The 23,256-nt window shown below is 40.9% G+C and overlaps 1 protein-coding gene and 2 long non-coding RNA genes across 3 annotated transcripts in view; 2 read left to right on the forward strand and 1 right to left on the reverse strand.

Annotated features, from left to right (window-relative positions):
- Positions 1-23,256, forward strand: part of SKAP1 (src kinase associated phosphoprotein 1) — a 958,799-nt gene that overhangs the window by 553,514 nt on the left and 382,029 nt on the right. The window lies entirely within an intron of this gene.
- On the reverse strand, positions 6,863-7,417 carry LOC135057764 (uncharacterized). The gene is made up of 2 exons (XR_010244349.1): positions 7,386-7,417; positions 6,863-7,103 (listed from the first exon to the last, which is right to left on the reverse strand). It is a non-coding gene; the product is annotated as an uncharacterized LOC135057764 (long non-coding RNA).
- LOC135057765 (uncharacterized) lies at positions 7,448-7,991 on the forward strand. Its single transcript, XR_010244350.1, has 2 exons — positions 7,448-7,542; positions 7,751-7,991. It is a non-coding gene; the product is annotated as an uncharacterized LOC135057765 (long non-coding RNA).

Below are 23,256 nucleotides of genomic sequence, written 5' to 3' on the forward strand. Positions count from 1 at the left end.
TCAGCTGTCTCCTGCAATAACCTAACCTGGTTTTATTGTTGTATTCAAGCATTGCGTATAGACTGTGTAGCTCTGTGGCAAGTTCCTATCGGTTTTCCAGGCCGATCATCTACATTATCAATTGCCTGTATAATCCTTTTGCAAGTTACCATCGGTTTCCAGGCCGATCATCGAAATTGCCAAGTGTCTGTGTAAAGCTCTGTTTCAAGTCATCATCAGCTTCCAGGCCGACCATCGTTTATTCCAAGTTGTCACCATCAGTTCCCAGGCCGATAGTCATCTGTTCCTGTTCACCATAGGCTCCTGGGCCGATAGTCACCTGTTCCTGTTTGTCATCGGTTCCCAGGCCGATAGTCATCTGTTCCTGTTCATCATCGGTTCCCAGGCCGATCGTCATCTGCTCCAAGTCTCCATCACTTCCCAGACCGATCATCAGTAACTCCAAGTCACTATCGATTCCCAGACTGGTGGTCATCGGTTGCTCCCAGTTACCATCGGTACCCAGACCGAACTATCTCTAAGTAACTGTTTATTTCAGAGACTCTATCAGCTTCCATGCTGAATCATAAATTTACATTTACATTGCTCCAGTTACGTATATTTCCTGTGTGTACTCAATAAATACCATTTGCGCACATGCGCAGGAACTTCAGAATCCTCGTCTCCTCCATCGCACCACCACTTACCCACTAGTGACCCCTCCGGGTACAGACACAGACCTGACAGATTGCATGTAATTGACAACTTGTTGTAGTCTTCAAATAGATTTAGTCATGTTGGCTTTAACATACTATGTCAATGAACCTTGAATCCAATAGTGCTCTCCACAAAGAACAGTCAGTTATATTGACCAAGGTCTGAGTTAAATGGGAATTCGCCACTGTAGGACTACATTGGCTATCTGTTGTATAAAGAGGTAGAATACAGATTCAGAAGTGCGCACAGCAGCTGGTAGTGAAGAAACTCTATACAAGGCTTTCCAACCTCCACCACAAAATAAATAGAAACGATACATAGAATACTGATTCACCAGTGCTAGAATTCACAATGATATTTTTCCTTTTACTGACTTTTAAATTCTTTGTGTGATGTATTAAATGTGCTATATACAGTATCGCACTATGGGGGTCATTCAGATCGGATCGTAGATGTGCTAAATTTAGCACATCTGCGATCATTTACTCGGACATGCTGGGGGACACCCAGCACAGGGCTAGGCCGCTCTGCATGTTTGCCCCCTGCACCCGGGTTGCAGTGGATGCATGTGACGTCACGTAGTTGCCGCTGTCCACCCCCGCAATTGTCCGGACACACCTGAGTTGTCCAGACCACGCCCCACCAACAGCGTTCTAATGCCGTTGCATGCCCTACAACCGCCTCTATCTGTCAGTCAGGCAGAGGCGATCGCAGCCTTGAGATGCTTTCACATCTCACTGGGCTTCATGGGGTGCGCGGGCGCACTCCCCAAGGGGCTTCAGACTGCTACAGCGAGCCAGTCTGAATGACCCCCCATGTTTCATCATATCTTTTCCGGTAATTTTTGAGACATGGCTGACTGATTTTTCCAGTTAATATAAAAGGTGGACCATTATACGAAAAAATTGAAAAATATAATTGTGAAATCCAGTGCTGGTTAAGCGGTATTCTATGTATCGTCTGTATTTGTTGTTGTATAAAGAGGGTTTTCTGCTTTTGAATATGAGTTTTAATAAACCTCTGTCCTACGATATAATTATAGCTTGGTAGGTGTCCCTCACCTGGAACCTCACCATTTATTGTGTTTAGTGGATTCCCAGCATTCATTTATCTAAGAAGCATAGAACTTCAGTGATGTTATTGGTTCCTAGTTAATTGAGTGTACTCCAAAATTACTGCCTCCAATGTGAGTAGGCAACATGATTATTTTTTACCCAAAATACTTTTGTTTTACTTACTGTTACTTCATTTCAAAATACTCCACTGTAAGTAACAGCGTGTTGATCCTCAGCCAACACAGAAAATCCGACATTACATTCACTATTTATGTCTCAAAAGGGGAAAGAAAATTTATTTCTCAACTGCAGGATTTCCCGCATGTCCCCCACCCTTCCCATAATTTATATATGCTGCAGTCCCCCCTCAAAATGTTTTCTTGCTAAAAATAAAATTATACCACTGGGATTATTGAATACAATTTTATGCAAACTGTTTATAGAAATGAAAAAAATGTATAAAAGTATATAACTCTTATTCTTGTTGTTCAACTTTTTTCTGCATTTTATGTTGCTGTTGTTTCCTTATTTTGTTTTTTTTAACAACATATCCCAAGCCACCCATTGTTACCTGTAGATTAAATGTACTGCTGTAGCTTTATATATCAGTTTTTTCCCAAAATAAATTGTATAAATAGACAACAGGTACACTTTAACAATGTCCATGTTTTATGCAGTAAATAACAGTTTTGCGTCACTGCAGGTTTTATGCATTTCTCACTAATATTCATAATTTTACACTTCTCAGTAATGAAAGTAGGGTGACTTTCATGTTACTTCTGTGTGTGGGGTAATAATGGTATGTTTCTATCAGTAAAGGAAAACAATATTTGTAAAGTATCTTTCATTCTGAATGATACAAAAGTAAAAAGAAAATTGGTGTATGAGAAATTGTAACTGGAGCTTTGCTCTCTAGATAGTAACATTGGTAGATGGTGTGACATTGATTTGTGAGGACAGCATGTGTTGTGGCTAGCAGCCATATACTCTCTATCCCCTGGATCCTCTCCACACATTCTCACCTGTGCTATTAATGTATCTTCTTGCAGGTTTTTTCTTTGGATATTATTTTTCATGGCTGTTTTTATAAACGTCTTATCTGGTAACCATAGCACCCTCAACACACACATTGTGAATTAAATAATGGAAGTCTTTGGTGACACAAGTTTGTTACAGAAAGTTTCCCTGCGTTATTTTTATGGCCGAGTAAGACAGAATTTACAGGGAGCTGAAATCATTGTAGCTAATTAGTTGAATGGCCCTATTATTTATCCAGGGACACGTAGTACAATAATTGCTATTGCAGGTTTGAAACATCTCGGGGATATTAATTCCAGAGCCTTCATGTCATCTCAGTACAGTAAAACTTCCTAATGGTACCCTGAAGGTGCATAATCTCATTTTAAAAGTACTTCTTCTTTTTTTTCTGGACGAACTGGCAGAATCTCTTTCCATAAAAAAACGAAAAAGGGGGAAGATGATAATATTTTCTTCTGAAGAAATGTAAGCATTTTCTTATTATTTTTCAGCATGTGACCTTTGGCCACCAGCATGATGTTTGTAGCAATTTATGAGGAATCCCAGTTATTTCTACTAGCTCTTTAAGTGTGAAAATGATACACATATTGTTAATGTATAAGGCTAATTAGGGAATACCTGCTGTTGTGATTAGAAGAAAGGCATTCTAGAGTTAAGGGATTCACCTGACAGATTTCTGATTTGAGAGAATGACGATAGATGTTTAGCAGATTGTAAAGTTGTTCTTGATAGTAAGTTGCTGGGCTACTGTGTGCCATAGACATGCCTGAGTCCTACTGTATGTGTATTATGGTGTCATATTTAACACCTCATAATTTCCTATAGGTCATCTGGAGGAGTGACAGAGCAGAGCCTCCCAAAATGGCCGTTCATTGTGTTTATTGCTCTCCCTCTATATCTAAACCTCATTTGAGTTATATCTGGTATCTGTGTTCAGCTGCTTCATTTCCACTCACATCTCTGTGTGGTTCTTACTTCAAACTTCCCTCATTGTGTCCATTCTTTTTTTAATTTCCCTAAAAGTCAATTAGCATTGCTGTGTGTTAAATGCTGTACTGTGCAATTCTGAACATAACGTAATTTCTCAACCTGCTTCCAAATGCAGCTTTCAGCTCACGGGCCTTATTAATGTTCCTCTAATTGATCTGAGATATATTTAATATCTGCTATGCTATTTGTCTGTCCTCTCTTTACTTTTGCTACTTTTATTGTTACTCAATCAGTGCTATTGACAATTTGTGAAGTTGTTGGATTCCTATTCTGTAATGGCGTGTACTTTATAGTGTATATTGTTATTGTGTGCACTTGTATTTAGTACAGGGGTTAACCTGTTGGTTAACACCTATACTAAATGTTTACATTATTACTGCTTTGAACTTATTTTGTCATTGTATCTGATCTTCAGAACATTTTCTGTTTAAATGTAATCATTTCAGTTAAAGGTATACTTTCTTTATAAAACAAGAGTTGCAACAGTGTGTTTAATAATAAGTGACAGGATTTTAATACTTCACGTCATTATTTATTGCACTTTTTAGGCTATTTCTCAATTTTATTTCATGTTTGCAGTCTTACAGCTATCCACTGATTCTGTATTTCTAGCAAGAGTTCTTGTCTCACATGTGTACTACTTTATTTGTTTCAGTCTCATCAATTTTACAGTCCTGTGAATTGTTGTAATTTCTTACTTAGAAGGCATAAGTGAACAATTTTGTGGTGTTTAGAACCATATAAAGATATAAAGCTACATGTCTAGAGCTTTTGTATAGGTCACAGAAATGCGAAGAGGCATCTAATAAGATATTTGTAGTTGAGAACATGTAAAAACTCTACAATTTCTACTGATATTATCTTAATGTTTGTACAGATACAAACTTCACTTATTGTTTTTTAATAACACTTCTCTGACATAACATGATTACTATATAATTGCTACTGTATATAACATTATTACAGGGTGTCCATGGGCTATCACCATTTTTGGTAGAATAACTTGAGCTTGTTCTAGTTTTTATCCTCTCACTGTTAAGCTCAGAATTGAAATGATTATCACTCTGCAAAGCATAGATAACAGCTCTGGTGAGCAGGTCAGCAAGCTGATGTTTGAACTGCTTCTTAGATGCTTCAAAGGAGATGAGCTTGTGTGTGATGTCCAGCTGCAGTGAGAATATACCAGTATGATGATTAAGGTATTCATCATCCCACTAAGATAAAGCTGGAACTGAGTAAGGTGCTGTAAACACAGTAAGAAATGTTTATGGCTAGCCTGCTGTGGAATGAATACTGTGCCTCTGGTGAGCTGTCATGTGATTGTCTCCTATCATGGCACCATGATCTGATCTCAAGATGTTGTCACTAGACAGAATATCCCTTTCCTCTGGTGGGGATTCAGCTGCGGAAGGAAAGGGAGGAGCAGAATCTTTTCACAAGATTATTTTATTACTCCTGATCAAAGGATCATGTCCAGTATGCAGTCATTAGATATTCAGTTGCTGTGTATTGTACGGAGAATGTATACAACAGTATTTAAGTATTTTCTCACTATAAACATACATTTTTTTAATATGTAATAGTGTTCACTCTAGGATTTTTTTAGGGCAGGGTGCTGAGCATTGAAGAGGGCACATTTTTATTTTGAAGGGCACATTTTTGATGTGACGCTTTGCGCACAAAGCATAGCGCATATGTTTATAGTTTTTGTACATACATGTTGCCCTTAGTAAATTATATATCCATACATACATACATACATATAAGACACCTAACATCGGTACTGAGAAATGCACTGTATATGCCCAGTCTTCTTGAAAGATCGGCTGTAGCATATACATAAGTAGATAATTATAAATGTCTTTTCCAGTGCTGAAGTAGTTATAATCCGTATATATTATAAAACAGAAAAGTTAAACAATTGGTTAAAATATATAGGAAAAAAATATGTCTGTTCTACTAAGGAAATACTGTAAGCAGTACATGCTCACTGCTTACCCTGTTTTTTCCCTCTTTAGCAGAGTGCTGTGTTATTTACAGTGCCACTGGGGCAGGGACTGATGTGAATGGCCAAATACTCTCTGTAAAGCGCTGCGTAATATGTGCGCGCTATATAAATAACTGGTAATAAATAAATATATAGAAATAAAAAAATTTAGGTCCGGCACTCCAAAAACATAAAAAAATCTGTGACAGGTGCTCTCACAGGTAAACCAGTATACTCATCCAAAGAAGCTCTGTACAAAAAATGGCACATTGCACAATAATCTTTCAGTTAATGTTTTAATGTGTTTATACACTATATTCAGGATTATATGATCCTGAAAACAGTGTATAAATGCACTGAAACGTTTATTTTATATATATATATATATATATATATGTATATATATATATATATATATATATATATATATATATATATATATATATATATATATAGCATCAAAGCAGCCGGCACTCCCCTTGCTGGTATAGCATCTGCTCCGGTGCCCTCCATGAGATGAAACATCCAGAAATAATGAAGAGAGTCTGGCGGCACTCAGGAGACTTTTCAACCAGTAGTAAATTTAATGGATGTTACTCCATTAAATTTACTACTGGTTGAAAAGTCTCCTGAGTGCCGCCAGACTCTCTTCATTATATATATATATATATATATATATATATATATATATATATATACAAAGAGATGAGCGGCACTCCCAGGTCTTATCCGAAAGAAAGGGTTCTCAACCCATCAATAAATGCAACGTTTCGGTACTTTTATTTCAACCGTCGTCAGGCTTATTACAAAGGCTTATCAAAGTGCCGCTCATCTCTTTGTATATACAGCGGGTGCACCTGCACGAGAAGGCACCGGGCATTACTTTGTCTAAGATTGGAGTGCCGATTATGAGGACGTCTATATATATATATATATATATATATATATATATATATATATATATATTTATTATAGAGTATAGAAAAAGAGAAAAAATGGCACCCCAGGGGTTTACAAATACCCTTATACAAAGACTATTGCTTAACAGGATTTGCAATCAATATTTATACAGGTTTTTAAAACACATAACGGACTGTACTTTTCATAAAAATTTATTAAAACAATTATACAGAAACATGAAGTATATCCATCATTATTACATGTACATTATGATGTAGTTTCTCCTATAGAAATCCATCAATGGGATATGGAGGAAAGAAGGCAACCTTTCTGTTGTATCCTTATTCTTCCTCATTAAATATTCGGAGATAACATCAACAAGAAATACAGTAACCCAACGCGTTTCGTCTAGGAACTAGACTTCATCAGGGGTGCGTCTTAGATAATAATGTCTATCCAAAAGAGTGATAGGCCTAGATCATTGGCCTAATAGGTTCATACGTGGGCTTCCAAACATCAATGAGACGTGAAATAAGGGCATAAAGTCAGCCTCGTGAATCTGGTAACTCAGATTACGAAGAGCTCAAAAGGGAAGCATTCGTATGAAAAAAGAGGAATCGGCAACTTCATGCACACATGGAGGACCTCAGAAGTCACAATACAGGTGAAAAATGCAGAAATCTAAACAGAGTCCTTATGGTATCCTATGGATATGATACCTTCCAAATAGTGATCAGCAGTGAGCCAGTGATCATGCAATGATTGCATGATCACTGGCTCACTGCTGATCACTATTTGGAAGGTATCATATCCATAGGATACCATAAGGACTCTGTTTAGATTTCTGCATTTTTCACCTGTATTGTGACTTCTGAGGTCCTCCATGTGTGCATGAAGTTGCCGATTCCTCTTTTTTCATACGAATGCTTCCCTTTTGAGCTCTTCGTAATCTGAGTTACCAGATTCACGAGGCTGACTTTATGCCCTTATTTCACGTCTCATTGATGTTTGGAAGCCCACGTATGAACCTATTAGGCCAATGATCTAGGCCTATCACTCTTTTGGATAGACATTATTATCTAAGACGCACCCCTGATGAAGTCTAGTTCCTAGACGAAACGCGTTGGGTTACTGTATTTCTTGTTGATGTTATCTCCGAATATTTAATGAGGAAGAATAAGGATACAACAGAAAGGTTGCCTTCTTTCCTCCATATCCCATTGATGGATTTCTGTAGGAGAAACTACATCATAATGTACATGTAATAATGATGGATATACTTCATGTTTCTGTATAATTGTTTTAATAAATTTTTATGAAAAGTACAGTCCGTTATGAGTTTTAAAAACCTGTATAAATATTGATTGCAAATCCTGTTAAGCAATAGTCTTTGTATAAGGGTATTTGTAAACCCCTGGGGCGCCATTTTTTCTCTTTTTCTATACTCTATTTTCTTTGCTCAGTTCCTCCTAACAAGGAACTCAGAGGAACCAGGCAGCCCATCCTAGAGATAGATATACCTAATCGCCTATTTTGAAACCAATTAGCGCAGGAGGAGAGTGTTTGTGGAGTTTATATATATATATATATATATATATATATATATATAGTCTCAATGTAGCAATAGGCGGCACTCACAGGACTGACAACTTTAGAACACCAGAAGAGACCAAGAAACTACTCCGTAGAGATCAACGTTTCGATTTATAGAAAAACCGTCATCAGGATCATATCACAAACAAAACATAAAGTGCATACTTACATAACCTCGTTTCCCCCTGTCAGGAAGCCAGCGCCGCCGCGGCGTCTCCCGGGTCAATGATGTCACCCACATGCGACGCCCGGCTGAGAGCCCGGCGTCATGGCAACCCGGCTAAACATCAACAAACCCCTGTGAACATACAACACATACCAATAATAGCAAGCTTGGCATGGTTACAGGTTACAACCCAGAGCCTAAAGCTGCTTAATGTACATAACAACACCATATCTAGGCAGACAGCTGGAACAGGACAAATGCACACAGTATGCAAGTACCAAAAAAAACCCATATTGCTGCTGCATAATCTGAAAATACTACCAGTTTACAAAAAGCATCTTAAGGGCAACATTTCATTTAAGCCACGCGGGGAAACCGTATCCAAACGGTGAATCCAGCGCGACTCTTTTTGTAGCAGAACCCTATTGCGATCTCCACCCCGCAATCTCCTTGGGGCTTGATCAATGATTTTATAGCGCAGGGTGCTGAGCCCATGATTAAAGGCCTTAAAGTGTCGTGCAACTGGCTGACTGTGTGTACCACTATTCTCTAGTGCCTGTCTGATAGCAGACCTGTGCAAGGCCACATCCGTTCTTTAAATTGTCTTGTGGTCTTCCCCACATAGAGGAGACCACAAGAACAACGAATGATGTAAACTACAAACGTACTAACGCACGTTAAAATCTGTCGGATGGCACACCTTTCACCCGTATGTGGGTGCGGAAAAGAGTTTCCCGTCTCCATGAAGCTGCATGTGGTACATCCCGTGCACCTATAGCAACAAGTTTTTTTGGTCAGAAAATTAGTGGAAATCGGTTCCTGAAAGGAAGAAATATCATTCTTGACCAGCCAATCCTTGAGATTACGATCCCTGGCAAAACGGCATCACTGCAGCATCATGGAGAGACGGCAAATCTTTGTCAGTGGTCACAATGGGCCACAGTTTTTTGGCACATTTTGCAATCTCCATACTGGAGGAGTGATATCTTTGTACAAAGGGAACAACCTCTCTGCCCCCCTTCCCCACCGGACTTTTCATTAAAGTATTGGCCCTGGGGATATTCAGAACTTTCACTTTGGCCTTAATCAGGTCATCATACTTGTAGCCCCTCAGCATAAATTGTTGTATCATGTCAATTTCTTTCTCAGTTTCCGTGGGATCATCCGAAATCTGATGAACCCTCAGGAACTGGGAAAAAGGCAGCCCTTTCTTGGTCGCAATGGGATGTTGACTAGAGAAATGTAACATGGTGTTTCTATCTGTACTTTTCTTGTACAATCCTGTGTGGATCTGACCTTCATGCAGAGAGATGCGGACATCTAAATAGTTAAATAGTTGACACTAACATCACTGATCACATAAGTGTACTTAATGGTAGTATCTAAAGAATTAACATGCACCATTAGATCAATAAAATCCTGCTTCGGGCCCGTCCAGATCAGTAACAAATCATCTATGTAACGAACAAAGAACAAAATCTTCGCTGCAACCACTGGATCAACAAAGAAAGCTTCTCGCTCCAGGTCGAACATATACCAGTTGGCTAACGCGGGGGCCACACATGACCCCATCGCGCACCCCTGCCGCTGTACATTCCACCGTTTATCAAAGAGGAAATAGTTACGTTTCAAGGTGAGTTCCAGCAGTAATAGGAAGAATGATAGATCGGGCCCCTTATATAAAGGGCTCATGGAGAGCAGTCGCCTGGCTGCTCCCAACCCCTTCTGATGGGGAATGTTAGTGTACAGGCTGACGATGTCCATCGTGCATAGGAAGCTCCCTTATGGAATCTCTGTAATCGCCTGAAAACTTCAAAATTAATTACGTTGTGTCCTTCAGGTAGGTGGACTGAGCCTGGATCACGGGCTGGAAGAAATTGTCCAAATACTTGGAAACTTTGTAATAGATGGAGTCTCGCGCAGCGATGATAGGCCGACTGGGCGGCTCCGTCGGGTGCTTATGCACTTTCTGCAAGGTGTATAATACTGGCGCCACCGGATGTTCCTCGAAGAGAGCCATCTGTGTACCTTTAGTAATCACTCCATCCCTGACAGCTGTTTCCAAGATAGTGTTCAATTCATGATTGTATGACATCGTTGGATCTGAACTGAGTTTTGAATAAACAGCCGTATCCCCCCAGCTGCCGGTAGATTTCTTTACGGTATTGAGTCAGATCTTGTACTACAATTCCGCCCCCCTTGTCGGCAGGGCGGATAATGATGGACTGATCCTTGCTGAGGGCCCTCAACGCTTCCATCTCACATTTGAACAAATGTCCGTCCCGTCGGCTAATCTCCTGGACCTGTTGATCCAGAGTTCTGTTAAAGCACTTAAGGGACACATTCATACTGAGTGGATCAAACTTAGATTTGCTGCGAATAACTGTTCCGGTCTCAGTCGGCATAGATGAAGTCGTATTAGAAAAATGTTCCTTAAGTCGGAGCTTCCGATCAAATTTGTAATGATCCAGTTTCCACTGGAAATCATCAAAGCCACTAGATGGCACAAACGTCAGTCCTCTATTTAGAACCCGCAATTCCGCATCAGATAGGACCCGACTTGATAAATTGAAGATTATTTGTTTTTCTTCTTTGCAGCAGCTTTTGAGCGTCCTTTGCCACTGCCGCCCTCGTCGGGTAACCAATCTCCTTTGGTGTCGCGCTGTGCGCGCGTGCTCACTCCTAAAGGGGGTTTGTTGGCTGTACCTCTCTAATGGGTCTCTGCCTCACTCTGAGAGGAATTTCCCCCACTAGAGGACTCCGTGTCACCAGGGAAAAGTCTAAACCTGTATTGCCGAGGTCTAAATTGTCTTTGACCTTCCGGGTGATGTGCCCAGGAATAGACCTTGCATTCAGCGTAATCCTTTTGTACTAGCTGTAATTTATCCCTCTTAAACTTGACCAGCTCGTGTCGATAATTTCTCAAGCCAATTCTCTTTCTCATCAGATTTGTGGGTGTCCGGGTGTAACGCCTCAAAGGCTGCTTTTTTGCTGCGGATATTGGACAGTTCCCTGGTCGACTCCTCTATAACAAGTAGAATAAGATCTAAACTGCACTTGTTAAGGATGGCAGCCCATTTCCTACAGAATTCGGCATTATATTTACCAATCGTAGGGGTGTTGCGGATGCGGAACCCCCTGGGGATCTGCCCGCTCCGATGATAGTCTGACAGGGTCACCCCGTGCAGGAAGAAATCCACCTCTTTCTTAGCCAGCCTCAGTAATTGCATAAAAAGCTGTTCAGGTACTTCTGATCCCCCTGTCGATTCCAGCTTATCTTTAACCCTTATGGTGTCAGCATCGGCATCTGAATAACTCCACGTCTCGCCCGTGGGTAAAACAACATTCCTGTAGCCAGTGTTAGCTTGCATCATGGATAGAATAAAAACAGAACAGCCAGGATTGAGTGACCTTGCATTGTAACCTCCTAGTCGCCAGGGAGAATCCAGACAGTAACAGAATGTAGAAACAAATAGCGGTGCCTTGTGTAACGTTGACTAGAGCGGATGGGTGCTGTCCCACCTCAACAACCTCAGCGTATATTCACCTTCTGTACGCACCGGCACTCAGCTGCATCCCAGAATGTGCCTGGGTGCCATCCAAACAGGCCCTGCACGGGTCTAAACAGTCTCAATGTAGCAATAGGCGGCACTCACAGGACTGACAACTCTACATTGAGACTGTTTAGACCCGTGCAGGGCCTGTTTGGATGGCACCCAGGCACATTCTGGGATGCAGCTGAGTGCCGGTGCGTACAGAAGATATATATAAATATATATATAAATATATATATATATATATATATATATATATATATATATATATATATACAGGTTGGGTATCCCTTATCCAAAATGCTTGGGACCAGAAGTGTTTTGGATATCGGATTTTTCCGTATTTTGGTATAATTGCATACCATAATGAGATATCATGGTAATAGGACCCAAGTGTAAGCACAGAATGCATTTATTCATATACACCTTATACACACAGCCTGAAGGTAGTTTTAGCCAATATTTTTTATAACTTTGGGCATTAAACAAAGCGTGTGTACATTCACACAATTCATTTATGTTTTATATACCATTTATACACACAGCCTGAAGGTCATTTAATACAATATTTTTAATAACGCATTAAACAAAGTTTGTGTACATTGAGCCATAAGAAAACAAAAGTTTCACTATCTCACTCAAAAAATTCAGCATTTTGGAATATTTGGATATGGGATACTCAACCTGTATGTATGTGTGTGTGTATATATATATATGTATAGCCCCCTAATTCTTTCTTTTTCTTTCTGTAGTCTGTTTTTTTTTTCTGACTATTTCATGCTCTGACAATTTTTTTTTTTTTTTTTTTCTTTTCACTCTTTTACTGTCTGTGTCTGTATCCTTCCTCTCATTAAACTAGTATTTGCAGGGGAGGAAAGAAACACATGCACCATTTACCTTATCAACTCCGCATTTTGGGGGTCATTCCGAGTTGATCGCTAGCTGCATTTGTTCACAGCGCAGCGATCAGGCTAAAAAGCGGCAGTTCTGCGTATGCGGCGCAATGCGCACGCGAGACGTACGGGCACAACTAACGATGTAGTTTTGCACAGGGTCTAGCGATGCATTTCAGTCGCACTACTTGCCGCAGAGTGATTGACATGAAGGGGGCGTTTGTGGGTGGCAACTGACCGGTTTCAGGGAGTGTGTGGAAAAACGCAGGCGTGGCTGGGCGGGTTTGTGACGTCAAATCCGGAACTGAATAGTCTGAAGTGATCGCAAGCGCTGAGTAGGTTTTGAGCTACTCTGAAACTACACAAAAAAATTTTGTAGCCGCTCTGCGATACAACCGTTCGCACTTCTGCTAAGCTAAAATACACTCCCAGTGGGCGGCGGCTTAGCGTTTGCACGGCTGCTAAAAACTGCTAGCGAGCGATCAACTCAGAATGACCCCCTGTATGCTGTACAGGTTTGTGCAAGATTTCAGTTATCTTTTTTTTATTTTATATGCGTATCTCTACCTCTTATTTTCTCGATTTCCCCCCCCCCCCCCCCCCCCACCCCCCTCTTTCTATCTCCCTCCTAATGCTTGCAGGTGAGGAGCAAAACACAGGCACCATTCACATTCCTGATTAACTTCTCATTGTGTTCACTGTAGTGGTTTTGTTCTTGTTTATAAACTCCTAGATTTTGGTTAACATTGCTTTTCTGTCAGGCCTCCATGTGCTGTGCTAGTGTTCCAGTGTCAGGCTATTACTGTCTGATTGTATTTGCAGTAAAGGAAGTAAATGGGAGCCGTAAATCTGTAGGCAGAGATTCAGGCCTCTGCTCCTTCGGTTGTTCCCCTGTGGCTGAATTTTATCCTAGGAGGAATCCTGTCACATATACCAGGATAAACTTTACTTTGACAAGTCGTGCAGATAATAAATGTTATGTGTTAGCAGTTTTTAAAGAGCTTGCACTTTGTGGGATACTTATAGACTTATAGACTGCTTCAGATATCAGTGTCACTATATACATGGTAACATACATTGTATGAGGAGAAAACCTTTAGAGTAAAATAAACATGAATATAATCCATTCAATGTTCCTATATTTTTATTTAGAAAAAAAAAATACACATGAAATGTGGTTGTTCTTGCTGCTGTTGACATCTTTTGCCGTACGTAATTGTGACTGTATGATAATATGGGCAGAAGCTAACCTGAGTATAGGGATGCCTGCTGCTATCACATCATTTCTGTTCGATGGCGTATAATTGCGATACTTCAGTGCCATCATCGCAAATTGGGTCATGTTGCAGAGTCTGAGTGACTCTGTAGACGCGCAGGCTGAGCTGCTCTCCGCTAGCAAGTAAGATCGCAATTGCTAATTTATGCATGCCAAGAAAACAACATCTGAACGGCTATGACAAGCCTGCGTTGGAGTTTGTATATTTTCCCTGTGTTCGTGTGGTTGTCCTTCAGGTACTCTGGTTTCCTCCCGCAATCCAAAAATATACTGGTAGGTTAATTGGCTTCAAACAAAATTAACCCTAGTGTGTAATTGTATGCATGTACATGTGGTATGGAATATAGATTGTAAGCTCCACTGGGGCAGGGACTGATGTGAATGGTAATAAGAAGTAATAATGCCACTGTATAGGTCATTGGTACGGCCTCATCTGGAATACTGTGTCCAGGTTCTGGAGACCTTATCTCCAGAAGGATATAAGTACATTAGAGAGTGTACACAGAAGGGCAACTAAAATGGTGCATGGCCTTCATCACAAAACTTACCCGGAAAGGCTAAAAGATCTTAACATGTATAGTTTGGATCAGAGAAGGGAAAGGGAGGACATGATAGAAACGTTCAAATACACCAAGGGTCTTAACAAAGTTCAGGAGGGAAACATTCTTCAAAGGAAGAGAAGAATTAGAACTCGAGGACATGCACTGAAACTGGAGGGAGGCAGGTTCAGGGGAAATTTAAGGAAAAATTACATCACAGAAAGGGTAGTGGATAAGTGGAATAGCCTCCCATCAGAGGTGGTAGAGGCTAAGACTGTAGAGCATTTTAAACATGCTTGAGATAGGCATATGAATATCCTTACAAAGAACTAAGGTTCAAAAAGGGTTGAGATTACCTAAAGGATAAAAAAGAGGCAGACTAGATGGGCCAAGTGGTTCTTATCTGCCATCAAATTCTATGTTTAATGGTCAAATATTCTCTATAAAAGCCTGTGGAATATGCGTTAGCTATATTAATAACTGGTAATAAATAAATAATAATTAGGCTGAATGTGGATAATATACAAATAGCTGGATAAAGGAGAAACAGCACTATATAATCAAGTACTTACTGTAAATATGAGGGGGTACCCATAAGAAACAGGAATTAATGATTAATTATTTGTACATTTTGAAACTTCAGTCACCCCCAAAGTACTCTCCACTTCAATCAATACATTTGTACAAATGTTTTTTCCATTGCGCAAAACATTGTGTTGCCATGATATGTCATGTGTCGCTATAATAGTAATATGGCAAATTGGTTAGCATGCTGCCTTGAAGGGATGAGTCTGACCTTGGTTTCTTCAAGATGCTCTGCTTTTGCTCCCACTGTCCAAAAATATAGTGGTATTTCAACTGGTTTGTAATTGATCTATTCTCTATCTGGAATGGAAATTAAACGGTAAAGCTCCACTGACACAGGTACTGATATGAATCAATTAATATTGCCCATACAGCACTTCATTACATAGTGGCGGTATGTAACAGAATGATGTCTTCTTATCGGTTCTACAAAAAAAAAGAGAAAAGACTCTTACCACTACAATCCATTTTGAATGCAGTTGCAAGGCTGATCCTCCTCGCTAGACGTTCATCATCTGCTGATCAGCTCTGTCAGTCCCTCCATTGGCTGCCTGTATTCTACCTTATTCAATATAAAATACTTTTACTTGATGTCGCAGCACCCTCCCCAGCCTGCGCTTTGATACGCCAACCTGATGCAGTTGGGCGGTTGTGACATGGGTTTTAGTCGAGCAGCCACCATTCAGAGTGTTGAAGAGCGCTTTTCTGATTGCCAGATACTAAAATCACACTTACACGATCCACAGTTATTACATACACATGAAGCATTGGCCTCTACAGGTACATGAATTCATAGAGCACAGAGATAATGCTGATACATTTTTAGGATTTATTGAGAAAATAACTCCAGGGTTAAGTTACAAAGAAAACCAATGGTAAATAAGTAAGACACACAATTATGAAATCTGAGGTTTCAGGTAATTCTGAGTGGGGGAAACCACAGGAAAACAGAAGGGAAAACTTCTTTCATGAAGCTACTCTTCCCCATCCTGTTGGTAGTTTATGGTAGGAGAGCAGACACTCTCTAGCCTGTCTGTCTGTCTCTAAGGGCTGGAACAAGAGCCCCCCTACTGTGAAAAGCAAATGTTCCCTTCCCTACACCCAAATGGCTTAGAGCAGATCCTGACTAGTTAATCACAGGCTTGTAATGTCACGAGAAACCTTTTTGACACATTATACCGTTTAAAACTAGCAATTCATACCAAACAGACATTTATAAAATATACATTTTGGGAGCACTATAATAATTCTCATACTGGTTATGACCAGGTTATTATTTATAGGACCGTGAGCACAGTTTACCCAGGGTACACAGATTGCATACAGTCATGACACCTGCCTTTGATGAATCGCCATAACCCATGGCAATGCACACTTACATATAAGGCTATTGACCAAACTACACCAACATACTGTACTTCTCTTCAATTATCTCAAAATATATCCCAAGTCAGCCTCTCCGCGCTGCACAAGATCTGCCTCTCCACACACACTACTTGCTAACACTCATGAGTGCTGGACTTCTTTTGGCTCTGTGGAAGGCCATCCCACGCACAATAAAACTCTCCTCTAGTCTCCAAACCTTCAAGCATTGCCTGAAAACTCAACACTTCAGGCAAGCTTTTCAAATTCCAGAATTGCCCACATAACCTTAATAAATATTCATATCTAATTACATCCCCTCTGTACAGTCTATACATCCTTACATACAGTATTTTCTTTTTCTTCATTTTGACATCTTCCTGAGTCCTGACCTCTGGTCAACATTGCTTTGCGACTATGGGGTGTATTCAATTCAAGTCGGAACTGACGGCAGTTTTCTACTTTTTTTTAGGTAGAATAGTGTTCCGACCTATTCAATTGGGCTACCGTTTTTCCAACAGGTTGTCAATTCAGACTTGCCGGAAAACACGTGGATCGGCGGATTAGCCGCGGATCTACGTGTTTTGTCGGATTTGTGGCCAAATCCGACAGCTTTTAGCCCCGTTTTCGACAATGTCAATCTGACTTTAAAAAAAGTCGGAAAGGATCCGACATGCATTGAGTAGACCCATATAATCATAGAGCCCACCAAGAAACTCTGCAATCTGGCTGGACCATTATTCAATTGATAGCACCTATCCTTGTGTATCAATACCTATTTCTCTATAGATTGTAAGCTTGCAAGCCGGGCCCTCCTACCTCTATGTCTGTGTGCTATTTCCTAGTTTTGTTCTAGTACTATTGCTTCAATTGTAAAGCGCAACAGAATATGCTGCACTATATAAGAAACTGTTAATAAATAAGTAAATAATTATGATGTTAATGATAATCATAATAATGTAACACTAGTCACACGAACTGGTGCAAGTGCAATCCTCTTACTACTGAAGAACAGTACTAAAAATTATGCTGTTTCAATATGTGCAAAGTTTTCTGACCCTCTCTACATAAATGTATCTTGTCTGTTTTCTATGATCAGTTATACCCCTTTTACACGAAAATCCCAGGTCCAACCTGGATAATTGTACACGGTTTCAAACTGTGTTACTGCTGCTTTAAACAGTTCTCACATTGCAGGCTCTAGCTGGGTTATTGCCGGGTTATCCCTTTGCCGGCACTTGGAAATTACATCATTTCTGTTGCTTTTAGTACCACACAGGTCAGATAACTCAGGTCACGCTATCTCATTTCAGACTACACAGGTCGAATTACTGGGGTACCAGACCCTGGTAGTCCCTTTCACACCAAGCCAGGACCCAGGTTGCTCTGGCAATATCCCAGGTCAGTGACTTGGTATGAAAGGGGTATAGCTCATTTAGTTAATTTAAGTATTAGGATCACAGTTTTACAATACCTGGTCAAGTCTAGTAAAACCTAGAGAACTGAACACCATAATACGGCGCATATGATAGTGGAAGCACACAAGTGCGGTCCATGTAGAGATTATATGGATCACATCTATACTTGTGAAGAGATGGAACTGTGGGGGTAATTCAGATCTGATCACTGGGCTGCGTTTTTTGCTGTCCTGCTTTCAGATAGTCGCCGCTTACAGGGGGAGTGTATTTTCGCTGTGTAAGTGTGCGTTGCTATGTGTTAGCAGAGCTGCTCAAAATCAGTTTGTGCAGTCTCTGCGCAGCCCAGGACTTACTCTTCCAGTGCGATTGAATCCTGCTGATCGGGGCCGGAGCTGATATCAGACACCCTCCCTCAAAACACTTGGGCATGCCTGTGTTTTTCCGGACACTCCCTGAAAACGGTCAGTTGCCACCCACAAACGGCCTCTTCCTGTCAATCACCTTGTGAACGCCCATGATCCTTCGCACCATCCCGTCGCTGACCGCCGATGCCCGTTGTAGCCGTCCGACATGCCTGCGCATTTCGGTTCAGATGTATGCGCAGTTCGGATCTGATCGCCCGCTGTGCGAAAACGCACAGCAGCGATCAGATCTGAATTAGGCCCTGTGTTGTCACAGGGTGTTTTCAAGTAGGTAAGTAGACACTGATGATGATGATGATAACTAATAACAAACCAGGTGCTTACGCTGTGCACACAGATGTGGTCGCATCCCGTTTTACTTCTAATACAGCATCAGACCCTTGGCCGGATGTAATAAAGTCAAAATTGGCTGGTGGTGCGGGTTCCCTGACAAACTCTGATGTTTTTTTAAAGCAGCAATCATTTACAAGGCAAAACCATGCCTTGTAATTGATTGGCACTTTAAAAAAAAAGTCAGAGTTCGCCCAGGAACCCTGTCAACTTGTACTGCATTAGATCCGGCCCCTAATGTCTTTGCAATTGAACTTTGTAGTCATTGTCCAAACCTCATCTTGAGTTACCTAATCAGTAGGTAGTAGAAAATATGCATCAATGCAGCTGCCTACATAGAGAGCATTTCATTTACTTAATGGCTCCCATTCCATGTATCAGGACATCTTAATAAATCCTGATAATAGACGGGAATTGTCACAGTAATATACAGGCAACAAGGCAAAATTCTTACAATAATTTGAAAATATGCAACAAGGTTTAATGTAAATTATATTTTAAATGTAAAGTGTAGCCTTGGCTTTTTAACATGCTGTTATAAAGAGGGTTTTGGTTTTGGATCTGTATTTAAAAAAATAAAAAAAATCTAGCTTAAATCACATAATTTCCGCCTTTTCTGTTCCTACAGTATTATTAACCTCAATAACATTAATTTCCAGTCATTTCCAGTGAATTTTGACCACATCACAGCTCACAATGTTGTTCCTCAACATAGGCCAAAGGCTGGCTGGCTAAACTAAGCAGCAGAGCTGCAGCACAAACACACAGCAGTTATTTATGTTTAAAAATGTTTAGCAAATTAGTAATGTATGAGCAATTGCCAATATAACCAACTCACAAGTACTATCAATAGAAAACAATAGAACACAGAAATTTACTAAGAAACGTTTGGAATATCAAAAAGTGGTAGTAGTAGTTAATAAACCACAAAGAAAAAATACTTACGCCATATGTAAAATAGCAACAGCAGACATGGATGCCCCTTACACAAGTGCACATGCAGTGACCAATCTGTACCTCCTTCCTAGGGCCCTGGGCCACTGATGATTGTCATTCTGTACGAATGTAAAGCGCCGACCAATGTGTCGGCAGTGGGGATACCGGTGGTGTCCTCAGTGCTGGGTGGGGGCGGCGGTGGCCGGTATCTTTTCCGCTGTGCCCATTGAACTCTATGGGCAAGCGCAAATTGGGTGAGAGCCATGACAGATGGCTCTTTCAGCCAATCAGCGGTCTGCTTATTGAATTCAATGGGACTGGCTAGACAAAATAATTTGATAATCTGGGCACTCCAAAGGGTTCTGCCTGCTGCATACACACTGATCTTTCCCTTGAGCTCTCTAGGTAAAGTTAAATAGGAATGGATAGTGTATGCCACCCGGCACTCCCTTTTTTTGGCTATGCTGGTGAAAAAATGCTGGAGATTAAAGAGGTGTGTGGTGGTGTTGGGAAATGTGACAAGGGGGGTAAATATTGTAGATCATACAGATGTAGCCATGCTCATTTTACTGTGATGCGGCATACTGAAGCCGGCGATCGCTTCATTCATTTTTTTAGTTCTTGTTTAGCAGTGTTGTCAGCCTGTTAAGCAGTGTTGTCCCAGTTTTATTCCAAGCACAGGAGAAGGGGCCCTCTGTAAATTTTCCCAGGAGAAGAATCTTGAGAAAGGAAGAAAAGATCTAACCCAGAGGACATCTTGCGATTTATTATTTATTTATTAACAGTTTCTCATATAGCGCAGCATATTCCATTGAGCTTTACAATTGGAAACAAGGATTAAACAAAACTGGGTAGTAACAAACAGTCATATAGGTAAGAAGGCCCTGCTCGCAAGATTACAATCTATAGTGAAAATCCGTATTCTAACAGGAACGTATGATTTACCTTATATTTCCGATCATATTTCCCCACACCACCACAAACTTCTTTCATCTCCAGCGTTTTTTCACCAGCATAGCCGAAAAAGGTAGCCATATACCACGCATTCCTTTTTCATGGTGCCCTGGGTAAAACGGCAAGTTCCTTCAGCAGGATCTCGGGGTGTTGCCTCGATTTGAGATCCAAGGCATGCAGGTAGATCCGAGCCAAAGCTCAAATCACCCCAGATCCCCAAAGTTCCTGTTGGTTTCCCGTCAATTCTATATTGTACACTGTACTTTTTTAACACTGGTGTGTCATGAAAAAAATAATTCTGTATTGGCAGGAACAAGAATGTATCAGTGCTTGAGTACCCCGTGTCCCGGTATACAAACCAGGTAAATATATTCAGGAACTACAAAAGCTCACCTGTTCTCATATTAGACAGGGAAAGCATGCGATAAATGGGTGCGATAAAAAGCATCAATTGAATATTGCCCCTGCGATCTCCCGTCACATTAGACGGAAGATCGGGTGGCGATATCAGTTGAATTTCCCCCACAGAGAAGTGGCTAAACCTGCTTCCAAAATAATGGCACGACATGAAAAGTCTTGTTTGAGTGCTCAGTCACTTTTTGTGCATTTCAGCTCACCACCCCTAGGTAGTGTGAACTGAAATGCTTCAGCCGGCAGCCAGTCGAATGGAGCTACAATTAAATACCTCCATTAAAAACTATTGAATTTCCCCATAAATCTCCTCCATTAGGCTGTTAATATATTATTATTATCCTTTATTTATATGGCGCCACAAGGGATCCGCAGCGCCCAATTACAGAGTACATAGTGGGGATACAGTGGCGCACCCAGGGGGGGGGGGGTTCTGAGTACCCAGAAACCCCCCCAGATGGACCAAATCAATTTTATTGCTAATTTTGGCTTACGAGTGTAGCTCCGCCCACTCACGGCATTAGGCTCCACCCACTCGCAGCATTTTGCTGCGTTTCGTGGACCCTCGGGGTAGAGCTACACACACTGACCTCTCTCAGCCAGCTGCAGGTGAACCAGAGCTAATGGTCATAACAAGTCTTGAGGTTGCCTTCGCTGAATGTGACTACCACACAGACTGATCCCTTCCTAGCTGACCTCGGTAAGGAACCTCTCCCTTCAATAAACCATTGCTTCATATTCATAAGGGCTTTAAAAACAGTATACAGTACCAAAATTTTTGTACATGTGCACTGATTTTTTAGCTTAATGCATTATTTATATATATATATATATATATATATATATATATACATTTTTCAAGCCAAATTGACAAGTTTAATAGTACCAGGAAAAGCTAATGGGAACATAACTAATTGAATACATTATTTAAATATAAAGAGTAAATAATAATATAAAAATTATCTATATGTAAAACTACTGTAGACTACTTGATTGAGGGGGTAATTCAGACCTGATCGCTCACAAGTGTTTTTTTTGCTGTCCTGTGTTCAGATACTTTGCCGCCTACAGGGGAGTGTATTTTTCGCTGTGCAAGTGTGTGTTCGCATGTGTAGCTGAGCTGCACAAACTGATTTTGTGAAATCTCTGAGTAGTCCAGGACTTACTCAGCTGCTGCGATCACTTCAGCCTGTCTGGGACCGGAATTGACGTCAGACACCCACCCTGCAAATGCTCAGACACGCCTGCGTTTTCCCTGACACTCCCAGAAAATGGTCAATTGCTACCCACAAATGCCCACTTCCGGTCAATCTTCTTGCGATCGCCTGTGCAATCGCTTTTTTTGCACCATCCCGTCGCTATGCACCAATGCCCGGTGCAGTCATCCGACGAGCCTGCGCATTGCGGTGCATATGCATGCGCAGTTCAGACCTGATCGCAGGCTGTGAGAAAACGCAGCCTAGCGATCAGGTCTGAATTACTCCCTGAGATATAAATATATTAATAGCACCTGAAGTCTAAAATCATAGTGAAGTGAGGTGTAGATAGGAGTTCGGTATTTATTATTGACAGTGGCATCCTCCAGAATGCCGGTAGCGGGGTGAGCGCTAAGAGCCCCCTTGCGGGATTGCTGCGCTCGCCACTCTGTGGGTGGGAGTGGAATAGCCCTGTTGCGCGGGATTCCGGCTGGCGGCATTGTTGGTTGTTAGGATTCCGGAGTCCGTATCCTGACCGCCAGGATCTCAACAGCCGGCAAATTAAACGTATCCCATAGAAAGTGGGGAAATTTGTCTGATGGAAACCCCCCTTTACAAATCCTGCGTTTGCCCCCTATTTGATAACCAGGCCCTTACATTTCACAGGTTATTGGTATTTACTCTTTCCTCTTCTTATCGATGAGTAGTATAGTATATTGTTGTCGGTTACATGGTATGTTTGATATTTTCCTTCCTTATAAAGACATGCGAAGAGACAAATGTAGCTCTATTAATATATATGCTTATTCACCAAAATGCAGAAATATGCTTGTGTTTCTATAATAAGAGGGACTCCTCAACCAGACTAACCAGGGCACACTCTTAAGTTCAATCAGGCCTCTTTACAATATGCAGAGTTCAGAGTGAGGTCAGGCTCGGCCTGGATTTCCTGTCC

The sequence above is a fragment of the Pseudophryne corroboree genome, chromosome 3 (genome assembly GCF_028390025.1).
Source record: "Pseudophryne corroboree isolate aPseCor3 chromosome 3, aPseCor3.hap2, whole genome shotgun sequence".
NCBI lineage: Eukaryota > Metazoa > Chordata > Amphibia > Anura > Myobatrachidae > Pseudophryne > Pseudophryne corroboree.